Source organism: Lithobates pipiens, unplaced genomic scaffold, assembly GCF_037356315.1.
Source record: "Lithobates pipiens isolate NorthernLeopardFrog02 unplaced genomic scaffold, aLitPip1_a1.2 Scaffold_8, whole genome shotgun sequence".
Taxonomy (NCBI): domain Eukaryota; kingdom Metazoa; phylum Chordata; class Amphibia; order Anura; family Ranidae; genus Lithobates; species Lithobates pipiens.
Window position 1 is genome coordinate 251,349,359 of NW_027507903.1, and position 13,640 is coordinate 251,362,998.

Consider the following 13,640-nt stretch of genomic DNA (forward strand, 5'->3'; position numbering starts at 1 on the left):
AGAGCTTTACTAGACACTTGGGCCCAGGTCTCGCTACTATACCGGGATTTCTACAACAACCACCTGAGCCACATTCCCCTATGCAAGTTGGAAGAACTCGAGATCTGGGGAATTGGAACTGCTAGATGCCCATATGATGGCTACATCCCTATCTGGATATCCTTTGGACCAGCAGTTGTAGGGAAAGAAGAGGCTTTCAAAACCATGGCTGTTGTATGTCCCAGACCACCTGGGGCTGGGCGAAATTCAATACTAGTAGGAACAAATACAGACTTAGTGAGAAGACTGTTATCATCAGTATTGTGCGAAGATGGATCCACCATGAATAAAATTCACCTGCAGTTACTGAAGGCTTGTCGGCAAGTGCCAAGAGAGCCTGAAGGAGGAGTGGGGAGGCTGTGGAAGTTGGAGACCAAAGAGAGGGTACTACAGACAGGGGAAGTTGCTCATGTGAAGTCCACCATCGAGTTGACTTGACTACCAATCAGGCCCTTTTGTGGTGCTAGAGACGGATGAGCAAGCCAGGGCGGCCGGACTGGAAATAGCCCCCCGTGTCCAGAACAGGAAAAAAAGTGCCCATCAGTTTGAAGAACGTGACTGATCAGCCTATTACGTTGGGAGCCCGTATGCTGGTGGGGCAGGTGAGTGCCGCCACCCCTGTACTCCCCAAAGAGGCCAAGGATTTGAAGAATGGCCAGAAGTTACAGATGGAGTTTCAGCGATGTACGGAAGTCTTGTCCCCTGCCTGGCAGAAAAGAGTGAAGTCTCAACTGATGACATGTGAGAAGCTGTTTTTTTAAGACGATTTCGATGTGGGATGTGCAAGAAGTGCCTAACATAGAATTCAGTTTCAGGAAGACAAACCCTTCCAAGAGTGGACCAGGAGAATACCTCTCAGTGACCTGGAAGATTTAAGAGAGCAGCTGGCGTAGTTAAAAAGGTCAGGAGTCATTCAGGAGTCTCGGAGTCCTTATGCATCCCCCATTGTGGTAATAAGGAGGAAAAATGGGTCGTTACGCATGTTACGCATCGATTACCGGACCTTGAATTGGCGCACCATTCGAGACCAGTACACCACACCCCATATCGAAGATGCTTTGCAGTGCATCACTAGAGCTAAGTGGTTTAGTGTGCTTGACTTGAAAAGCAGGTAATATCAGATTCCCATGCACCCGGAAGATAAGGAGACGACGGCATTCATTTGCCCTTTAGGATTCTATGAGTTTAGTCGGATGCCTCAGGGCCTGTCGGGGGCTCCTGTAACCTTCCACCGTTTGATGGAAAGGACAGTAAGAGACATGAATCTTGTAGAATTACTGGTGTATTTGGATGACATCATCGAGTTTGGAAGGACACTTGAAGAACACGAAATTCGTCTAGAAAAGGTATTCTCCCACCTCCATGAAGAAGGACTGAAGTTTTCACTGGAAAAATGCCAGTTCTATAGAACCTCTGTCATCTATTTGGGCCATGTTGTCTCTGCAGGAGGGGTCGCCACAGATCCACAGAAGCTGGAGGCCATCACCACCTGGCCCAGACCAAGAACTGTAACTGAGTTGAGATCTTTCCTGGGATTCTGCTCCTATTACTGACAATTTGTGGCCAACTTCGCCAAGATTGCTCAGCCCCTTAATGAGCTGTTGCAACTGGTCACGGGAAAAGGAGAAGAGGGAGCCAGAGCCAAGAAGAGTGGTGTACGCAAGAAAGGAGAGTCCGTCCAAAGCCAAAAGACCCCCCCATGTGAAAAAGCGTTTGGGCAGTTGAAGAGTCTCACAGAGGCCCCAGTTTTGGCCTACGCTGACCCTGGCCTGCCCTATGAGCTGCACATGGATGCCAGTAGAGAAGGATTGGGAGGAGTACTGTAACAGGAACAAAATGAAAGATTGAGACCCATGGCCTATGTGAGCAGGAGCCTTACCCCGTCCATAAATTGTAATTTTTGGTACTCAAGTGGACTGTGGTGGATTAGTTGAGAGACTATCTGTATGGAGCTGAGTTCATTGTCAAGACTGACAACAATCCCTTAACTTGCATTCTGACGGCTAGCTGAAGACATCTGGAGTTTAAAGAACTGTCACCATCTTCTTCTTTTACTAAGCATTGCTGCTCTACTCGCTAGTTGAACTCTGAATTATAGCCTAGGGGAGCCATATGTGTGTATACCCAATTTTGCATTGTGTTACTGAATGCAACGTTAATAGACTGCATTTTGGTCTGTGTGTTGAGGCCTCAGTGGGAAGGTATTTAATATATGTCTTGAAGATATTGAGTACCTATCCTTCTGTGCACCTGTTCACATATATCGCTTAAGGTGAATATAAGGTTATATGTTCTGTATATGTGCATTAAGTGATAACAGTTGTCAATCATAATTTGTGTTCATTCATGCTCTTTAATGTGTTCCATTACTTATCTCAGTAAACCTTTCTAAATGGTTCAGTCATATCGTATGAATTTCTTATTACTAACGTCACATTGCAGAATGAAACCCAAGGTGTCAGAGGTAAGAGAGTATCGGGAGTCGGGGTAGCCAGTGGGGTACAGAGTCAATCAGCAGCCCTCACAGGGATAGTGCTACAAGTGTTTTTGTTCAAGAAAGTTTATTTTAAAACCAATTGTAAAAGCAAACTTTTTTTAAGTATATTTTTAAGTACATTTGAACAAAATTTTAAATTTCTTGTGAATATTGATACAATAGACTTGATTCCTTTATCTAAATCTAAATGCAAAGTCTTCTCTCAATGACATGTGTGCCGCATTTTGGAAGAAGAAGATTTATGCTAAATTTATGCTTACGTAAACAGGTGACCCCGCCCCCACCTGACAACACGGGGAAAGCCATAGGGAAGTCCCTGTGCGTCAGAGGAGGGCGGGGTCACTGGGTGGCCCCACTCTCCGTTATTTAAGAACGGTCAGAAGAAGCGGAGCGTCACACTTCTGAAGACTCCCACAGAGGCGGATCGTGTGGATAAAAAGCCGAAGCAAGATGCGGGACGAGAACAGTGGAGGAAGAAGATGAAGAAGATGGACAAGAAGAAAATGGAGAAGAACAATACTGAAAGAAGTGGAAAGAAGAAGTGCAAAGAAGTATTTAATAAAGGACTTGTCAAAAACTGTCTTTTGTCTTAACTTTTTTGTTGCTTTTTTTTGTGAAATGGTAGGGGTACATTTGTACCCCATTACCAATTCACACAGGGGGGCAGAGATCTGGGGGTCCCCTTGTTAAAGGGGGCTTCTAGATTCCGATAAGCCCCCCGCCCGCAGACCCCCACAACCACCGGGCAAGGGTTGTGGGGATGAGGCCCTTCTCCCCATCAACATGGGGACAAGGTGCTTTGAGGGGCTACCTCAAAGCACCTTCCCAATGTTGAGGGCATGTGGCCTGGTACGGTTCATGCGGGGGGCGCTCTCTTGTCCCCCCCTCTTTTCCTGTGGCCTGCCAGGTTGCGTGCACGGATAAGGGTCTGGTATGGATTTTTGGGGGGACCCCACGCCATTTTTAAAAAAAAATTGGTGCGGGGTTCCCCTTAAAATTCATACCAGACCTGAAGGGTCAGGTATAGATTTTGAGGAGGACCTCCACGCCATTTTTTTTATTTTGGCACGGGGTTCCCCTTAATATCCATACCAGACTTGAAGGGCTTGGTATGGAATTTAGGGGGACCCTCGCGCATTTTTTTTTTGGGGTTCGGGGTTCCCCTGTGGGGAAATCCCCATGCCATTTTTATCAATGAACTTTTATGTGTAAATGTTTTATGTGGCTCGTTCCTAATTAGAAATGTTATTTAATAGAAAATTATATGTATAGTTTATACAATTAAAAAAAATTGCCATGTGCAGCTAAAGTGTTCGGGTTATGGTTGCCACCTGTCCAGGTTTCACCTGGACAGTTCGGGTTCGGAATCATGTGTCCGGGTTTCAGACTGCCTGAAACCCAGACACTTTATTTAGACCGGACTATGGCTTCCCAGGAGGGTTGCTGGATGCAGTTGTCTAAGCTTAGAGTGTCTGTTAACCACTTAAGGCCCGGACCAATTTGCAGCCAAAGGACCAGGCCCCTTTTTGTGATTCGGCACTGCGTCACTTTAACTGACATTTGCGTGGTCGTGCAATGTGGCTCCCAAACAAAATTGATGTAGAGCTTTCTTTTGGTGGTATTTGATCACCTCTGCAGTTTTTATTTTTTGCACTATAAACAAAAATAGAGCGACAATTTTGAAAAAAATTCAAGATTTTTACTTTTTGCTATAATAAATATCCCCCAAAAATATATAAAAAAAAATATTTTTTTCCCTCAGTTTAGGCCGATACGTATTCTTCTACATATTTTGGTTAAAAAAAATCCCAATTAACGATTATTGATTGGTTTGCGCAAAAGCGTGTATAGCGTTTACAAAATAGGGGATAGTTTTTAGCATTTTTATTAATATTTTTTTTTTACTAGTAATGGCGGCGATCAGCGATTTTTTATTGTGACTGCAACATTATGGCACACATCGGACATATTTGACACGTTGTCATTTATATAGCAATCAGTGCTATTTAAATGCACCGATTCTTGTGTAAATGACACTGGCAGTGAAGGAGTTAACCACTAGGGGGCAGTGTAGGTGTTATGTGTGACTTTATGTGTTTTTTTTATTTAGGGGGGCATGGCCTGGCATGTGACGTCACTGATTGTCTTTCCCTATAAAAGGGAACAGACGATCGGTGACAGCCACACTAGGAACAGACCTATCCTCGTTCTTCAGCCACGGTCACGGACCTCAGGACCGGGTCGGGAGCGCGCCTCCAGCGGCGCGCTCCCGACCCACAGTTTGGCACTTAAAGAGCCACGTACAGGTACGTGATTGTGCTCAGCCATGCCATTCTGCCGATGTATATGTGCAGCAGGCAGTCCTTAAGTGATTAAGGCCTGTACACACGATCAGACTTTTTGACAACAAACATACAAATTAGCTGTTTTAAGGCAACATCCGACCGTGTGTATGCTCCATCGGACAAACTTTTTCGGTTTTCATCGGACAAATGTTGGCTGTGCAAACAGACAAACTTTTCGACAACATAAGTCTGATGGAGCAAAGTCCGGTCGTGTGTACAGAAAACCATCGGACTTTACAAACACACATGCTCAGAACCAATGCAAAAGATCAGACAACAATACAGAAGTTGACCAAAGGGTGGCGGTAGAGAGCAGAAAAACCACGTGATTTCGTGAAAGTTGGCTGAAAAAGTCAGATTGTGTGTATGCAATACAAGTCCACTGCCAACGCCCTTTGTACAGAAATCCACGGAAAATTTTGTTTTAAGTTCGATCGTGTGTATGAGGCTTTACACTCTCTTTCACACTGCCCAAAGCCAGCACTAACAAATCCCCCCCCCCCCCACACACACACAGACGGGAGAGGAGAGAGGGCTCGACCTGCACCTCTTCCCCCCACCCCTCCCCCTCTGTGTTTGCCCACACTCCAATCCCTGGCGCTGTGCCTCAGAAAAAGGGAAGTTGGGGCCGGAAATTTGAAGTCCAGCAGACTCAGATACATCTGGATGAGAGGTGCCAAGGGGTGAGTGAGCTCACCATCCATCCCTGTCTGTGACTGAGGTCTCCCCCCTTCTCTCTCCCGCATCCAAGTAAGTACACTAAGGCAAATCAGGGTTCTCAGAGCACCCCTTACATCAGAGTTCCCATTTACACCAGAGGTCACAGTGTTTCACCTTACATCACAGTTCTCTCCATACATCAGGGTTCTCAGTGCCCCCCTCCCCCTTAAATCAGGGTTCCTAGAGCATCGCTTATGTTAGAGGCCCCAGAGCTCTCCCTTACATCAGAGTCTGCAGAGTTCCCCCTAACAGTGAAAGGCAATTCTGCAAATTCAGATGTAAAAGGGGAACTCTGTGGACTTTGATGTAAAGGGGGACTCTTGAAATCCATATGATTAGAAATCTTATTTAATAATAAAATATTTGTCTAGTTTATATACTATAAAAAAAAAATTCCCTTGTGCCGCTAGTGTTCAGGTTTTACCCTGTACACACAGTCGGACTTTCCCACGGAAAATGTGCGATCGGATCTTGGTGTCGGAAAATCCGATCGTGTGTGGGCTCTCGACTTTTTCCGTCGTAATTTCCGACACACAAAGTTTGAGAGCAGGCTCTAAAATTTAAATTCTGATCCTGTGTAGACAATTCAGACGGACAAAGTGCCATGCATGCTCAGAATAAATCACGAAAAATTTCCAACAACTTTGTGCGATCGTTTGTATGCAAGACAAGTTTGGGCCAAAATCCATCAGAATGTCCGACCGTGTGTATGGGGCATTAGACTTGAAAAAAAGGTGGCAACGCTAGTTCAGTGTTTCATGACAGAGTAATTGTCAGACAAGGTATCACAGCACTGAGAACTGAAAAACAAAGGTTTATTACATGTTGGTACCTGTTTAAGACCCCTGGTTTATACTATAAAAACAATTGCTGTGTGCTGCTAGTGTTCGGGTTTGTCTTGAATAAAAGGTGGCAACCCTAGTTTGGGTTTGAATTGAAGAAAAGGTGGCAACCCTACGTTAACTGGATCTGATCTGTATTTTCCTCCTGCAGTCATTAAGAGTTTGATTCTCCTCCTCTCCCTCCCACTAGCATTTAGCAGCTGGAGGAGGTAAATACAGGGGATCGGTACTAGTATATGCCACCCCTGCAGCCCCTACTGTCCCTGTTCCTCTTAATTTTTTTTAATACCAATCACTCAATATGTTCATTCATAACTGAATAATATAAAATAATATTAAATTGTGCTTACTATGCTTCAGTTTGTGAATCAACAGGAAGTGGATCAGTATTTGCGTGTAGGGGAGCTTCATATTTTTGGGGGAATTGTAAAATTTTGTTACAAAACTTTTTCTCTTTTCTTTCATCAAATAGAGGACAAAAAGTCATCTATGTGATGATTGTTAATGACTGGTTCTCTTTAATGAAAAATTAGGGGTCTTAAAGACCCCTGATGTCTCACCTGTTCTCCAGTGAAACTCTGCACGGCAATAGTTTCTTCCGATACTGGCTGGTAAAAATGGCAGAGGGACTTAGACGTAAGCTTCCAGGTCAGTAACAGGAAGGGGAGACCAGTAAACGAGTGATCCCTCTAGCCAGAGGCACTCACCCACGATGGAGGTGCGGAGCACAGGAAACATGGTGAGGGCATGCGTAGGGCACAATAACAGGGATGTGTGGAAACAATCAGGCGGTTGCACAGCCACCATATTGCTCCCATCTGATAGCCGACAGATTTACACTTTCAGTGGCTGCAGGTGGTTAATTTGTTTAGCTCAGAATAGATTCCTCCATCCACACAAATGAGGTGAATGAAGGAATCCCCCACAACGAGACATCGTATTTTGACAGTGTGCCTGTCAGAATACACAGATCAGCAACTGCACTCGCTGAGCACCAAAAGTCATCCAGCTGTCAATCTAATGATGAACTTTTGTCTAATGAGGACAGCCACATACTGACTGCAAATTAGCCAGTCCCTGCTCAACCATCCGAATTTTCCATCTCGACCAGCTTTAGTTGCACCTTCTTATCTGCTCTTACCTTCCTAGTTTTCTTTTAATTTCTAAGAACTACATATCCCATGGTACTGTAGCCGTGTGGCGGCTATGCCATCATGGAGTATACCATTACTTGGGGACAGCTAACCTAACATTTCCCTCTAGTGCCAGTGATACCAAATTCTACCTTACTTTCTGTAAGCAGAGAGTAGAATGATTGTTCTGGATTAAAGCACAAAATCTTGGGACATGTAGTCTGGATGCCTTTGGACATTAGGTTTCCACAACTTTTCTTGAACTACATTTCCCGAGTGGCTCCACCACAGAATGGGTCAATGGGAGACACTATATAGTCAATTGAAATCGATTTGCTCGCTCTCTTGGCCTCAGGAATCCTCACAGAGCAGAAGAGCCGCCATTCTGCACTTCATGGATGCCAGTGCAGCCTAACTGGATCTAGTCTATAGTCAGCAGGAGGATTCACACTGCTGAGTGCAGCCTGCGAATGTCAGGTGTTTAAAGCATTTCCTCAGTCAGAGAGACACTCCTTACGTTCGCTAATCCCTCAACCAGGCCAGCTGACCACGTGTTCTACTATTATTTGGGTGTGCCTGTAAAGCCCTGTCTGACTGTCCTGTTTCTGCAGAGGCTGCCATCAGACCAGGATTGGTGAGTGGTCAGACACCCATACACTTCCATTCTGTCCCTTCCCTATCTAGAGACACTGAATGCAGACCCCACAACATTTGTGCTTTAAAGGAAACGCTACTATAAATATCTCAGCTGTCTGCTTACTGGATACTGCAGATCTGTGACTAGTCACCATCATTCCCAGGCCCCTACGTTCTATCGAAGACTCCATCTTACATCAGAGACCTAAACGGATCTTATTTGCTTACCAACTAACTGGGACAATTGTCTAGGCATGATTACTCTTGAGTACGGGTTCAACATAGGAACGTTTGTTAGTGTTCCAGAGGGAGGTGGCCTGCTTATATGTAGGGATGAGCCCTACGTAAGTTTTCTCCCCCTCACGCCAGTGTCAACATTAGGCCACAATATTTACAGTGCGCTTACTCATTTATATTTTGTGCATATACAAACCTTTTTAGGGCTTGCCTCTACGTTTAAACCCATGTTCTTTACTACGATATATTTATATACAGTGCCTTGAAAAAGTATCCATAACCCTTAAAATTTTCCACATTTTGCCATATTACAGCCAAAAACGTAAATGTATTTTCCTGGCCCACCTCGCGTCAGCACACCTCCTCTGGAGGTCCACATGACCACCTGTTCCTAGCTAAATAAAAGACAGCCTCTCCCCCAACTAAGGTGTTCTTTTTTTGGTCATGCTCCTACTACTATTATACTACTATTACTACCAAGCCTATTAAAATGTAATTGAAAATCTTGGTTCTGTATTTTTGTCTCTCAGAATGTAAATATACCAATGGTATTCTGCTCCTGGGAGCTACAAGAAGACCATGGATACTGGACTCTGCTGTCTGCAGAAGGTGAGATTGTCGTGCATTAACTCTTTCCCAGCAACCTTCTGCTTCATATTAGCTACAGCTAGCTTCTCCCTTTCATGTCTATTACAGCACGGGGGAATGCTAGCTATGGGCATTCTTCCTCCTTTTACGGAAAGCCTTTAGTTTAGGCATTGTATATTTTAAAGCAATGCTGTAAAAGGGGGAAAACAAACTATCAACATAAGATGTTAGACGATATCTTGTATCTTCAAATGAACGTGCTTTGCCAGTGCAGAACAAAGCAACAGGTGCACCATGTATAGGTGTGCACCCCAAAGCTTAAACACACACATGCCTTTCTCTGCAGCCTCAGCTGCATTGGATAGTGAATTTATAGGAAGTGCTATGTGCTGAGCGGCTTCCTGTTCATTCACAAATAGAAGCATAGTAAACAATTTTCTATGTTTCAGTTGTGATTGAATGCAGTGAGTGTGCACAGTGTTCATTTAGAAAAGGAAGAGGTTAGTAAATGACATTTATTTATGTATTATTTATTTAGGTACTTGTATAGCATCATCAATTTACGTAGCGCTTTACACAATATTGTAAATTCACATCAGTCCCTGCATTCAAGGAGCTTACAATCTAAGGTCCCTATCTCACATTCATAGACATACTAGGGCCAATTTAGCAGAAGCCATTTAACATTCTCCTACCTATCACAGCGCTCCTTCAGTGTTACCTACAACTCTGTCTCCTCCTCTCTGTTGCTCCTTTCTGTGGGGGTCCACCAAGGCTCTGTTCTTGGACCCCTTCTGTTCTCGATCTACACCTCCTCCCTTGGTCACTTGATAACCACCCATGGCTTCCAATACCATTTATATGCCGATGACACCCAAATCTATCTGTCTACTCACCTAACTCCTTCGGTCTCCTCTCACATTAGTAAGGGCTCTTTCACACGGGGCAGATCAGTGATGATCCACCCCATGGATATCCGCTTGCTCAGCGGGAATCGCTCCGTCCATCTCCGCTGAGCAGGAAGATGACAGGTCTGTCTCGGCACACTGCGCAGGGACGGACCTGTCAGAGCACCGCTCTCCCCTATGGGAGATCGGATGACGAAGGACCGCAGTGATCCATCATCACCCGATCCGATGATGGGTGGAAAAGTCATTTTTCCTCAGTCACACTTTTTCGGATCGGAGCGGGTCAGATGTCAGCGGAAATGTCACCACTGACATCCGACGCTCCATAGACCTCTATGGAGCAACCGTTCAGGTCCGCCTAAAAAACTGACAAGCAGACCTGAAAGGATCATCCATGTGAAAGAGCCCTAACTGACATATCAGCATGGATGTCGCACCACTTCCTTAAATTAAATCTCTCTAAAACTAAGGCCTCTTTCACACTGACGTCCCGTTCAGGCCCGCCTGTCAGTTTTTCAGGCGGACCTGAACGGGTGCTCCATAGAGCTCTATGGAGCGTCGGATGTCAGCGGTGACATGTCCGCTGACATCCGACCCGCTCCGATCCGAAAAAGTGTAACGGAGGAAAAAGCTATTTTTCCATCCGTCTGCGGATCGGATCGGGTGACGACGGGCACTGCGGTCCGTCGTCATCCGATCTCCCATAGGGGAGAGCGGCGCTGTGACAGGTCCGTCCCTGCGCAGTGTGCAGAGACGGAGCTGTCATCTCCCTGCTCAGCGGGGATCGGCGGAGTGATCCCCGCTGAGCAAACGGACATCCACGGGGCGGATCAGAACTGATCCGCCCCGTGTGAAAGGACCCTAAGCTGGTAATATTCCCCCCTGAATAACAAAAGTGAATCCCGCGCCTACTAATCAGTGTAACATAATACTAAGCTGCTGCCCTTATACTGAGTGAATAAACCACTAGTGCAATTTGGAAAACGTTGATGGGGATCGTTAACATATACTGGTGAAAATAAATTAAATAAAAAAATTAAGTGAATTTACAGTACAAAATTGCACACACCAGACAAAAACACACCAGGCTGGTGTGTGCAATTTTGTACTGTAAATTCACTTAATTTTTTAATTTAATTCAAATTATTTTAATTTATTTTCACCAGTATATGTTGTTCCCCTCAACGTTTTACAAATATTACCCCCTGTCCGTGCCCCCCTCCATGACTTTTCCATCAAAATCAATAATGCAACCATCTATCCCTCCCCTCATACCAGGGGACTAAGTGTAATCCTAGACTCTGACCTGGCCTTTCAGCCCCAAATCCAAATGCTGTCGAAAGCTTATAGAATTCACCTTTGAAACATCTCTAAAATTCGCCCCTTTTTAACAAATTAAACCATCAATCTACTCATTCACTCCCTTGTTATCTCTCACCTTGACTACTGCAACTCTCTTCTCATTGGCCTACCTCTCCTTAGACCTCACCCAAACCATCCTCTACGCTCCTCTCAAGACCTCCTCCTCTCAATTAAGAAAGGGGCTTTTGTTAATTAGGAGTAAGTATGAGCTCCGGCATGTTCGCACAGCCTATGTGCAGAGCCCACCGGGAAGTCGGCACTGCACTGCGCTAATCACAGGCAGCGAGACGTTGTCCCAATGCATGGCTACAGAGATCGGGAAATGTCTCACTGCCTGTAATTAGCACAGCGATGAGTTCCTTGGGCGCTCTGCGTGTGGGCTGTGCAAACACACTGGCGCTCATCCTTAATTAGAAGCAGGCTCTGCTTCATTTTATTTGCTTGGAAGAATGAAGCAGGCATAAACTTTGAGACACTTTCTGTTAATATTAGGTTTAACAAAATGAACATACCAGGATAAAAATACTCATTTTCAGCGAGTGACAATTATTTTCAGCCGAGTCCAATGATATTTGAAAATAGCCTTAAAGACTAAGTTCATCTTTTCCCCTAAATTCCAGCTCCCCTTTGTACCTATATACACATACTTATTTTTCAGAAAAGAAAAAGCATTCTATTTGTCCTAAACCAGCCCTCAGTGTCATGTGGCCCTTAGACCCCTTTCAAACTGGGGTGCTTTCCTGCTAAAATAAGTGCCTGAAAAGCTCACGAAAACCTATTTCCATTAAAATCAATGAATGCTTTAACACACGGGCAGTGCGCTCGTAGGGCAGTGGAAAAACACCCCTCTCCATTCTGATGAGTTGAAAGCTCTTCAAAAGCACTGTGTTTTACTTTACTGGCAGTTTAGAAGTGCCGCAGTGTGAAAGGGGCCTTAGGATGTGAAAACAGTTAAGACACAGGAAGGAGTTCACCAGCTAACCTATATATATATATATAACACCCTGGACTTGCCCTTCCAGGAGATTGCTCCCACCCATTTCTGCAGGTTGCATGTTTTTCTAATGCAATGAGCAATCACCATTCTCACTAAATACACAGCTAGTGATCAATTTTTTTTTTTCCCACCCTAACTTCATCTTGCATAGATCATTTATTTTGCAGAACGTGCAGGAGCTGAGCAATCAGATAACAGCTTATGTGGATCAGAGCCAAAGTATTGAAAACAGTTCCTGACCGCTGAGTGTCTCTGTCCACTAATTTCTATGTACTTGTATAAAGCTGGCCATACACAATGCATTCTGATTGTTCAGTTTCCTTTAGATTTACCAGGCATATGGAATAGGTGGACACGCCTAAGCAATCTAACAACTTGTATCACATCAGACAGGCCCTTGTACTACATAGCTGATGGTGGCTCTACAAGAGATTGTACAGACAGTGGGTGGAAGGTGATATAGTAATAAGGGTGGCATGATCCAGAGTGGTGAACACACACTATAATGGTCATTTATGTGATACCGCAGTGCATGATGGGAATTAAAGCTTCCTTGATGTCACATGATCTACAGGAAGTTTAAAAAAAAAATAAAAAAAAACATTTTCAACACACTCCAACAGATGACATTTCAAAGCTTCTCTAGCTGAGGTAAATGAGAGATAAGCACATTGGGATACTTTGGGCAGAAATTACTTTACAAATTGCTTCTATTTATGAAAAATAAAATCTTGCCCAAAAAGGTGAACTTAGCCTTTGATACATTTACAGATACCTTGTTCTATTAGCCTTAGAGCCGGTTCACACTGCGGGCGATGCGAGGCGACACGACTTGCCTCGCCTCGATCTGACAAGTCGCCCCCGTTCTGTACAATGGAACCGTTCTAAGAGGAGCGACTCGAGTTGCTCCGACTCAGAAAAAAGGTTCCTGTACTACTTTCGGGCGACCTCGGGGCGACTTGCATTGACTTCTATACAGAAGTCATCTGCAAGTTGCCGCTGAGGTCGCGGCGAGGCAAGTCGGTGTCGCCTCGCATCGCCTGCAGTGTGAACCGGCCCTTACGATACCACGATCAATTACTGTACATTTTTTGTACAAGTGGCTAACACACTTTTGGTCATTTACAGCAGTGGTCATCAACCCTGTCCTCAGGGCTCACTAACAGGCCAGGTTTTATGCATTACCTTGGGGAGATGCAGACTAGAATACTGCAATTATCTTGCAAACCTGGCCTGTTGGTGGGCCCCGAGGACAGGGTTGATGACCACCGATTTCCAATATCCATTCTGTATGCTAATAGAGTGCCCCCCCCCCCCCCCCGTGTTTCATCGGGAC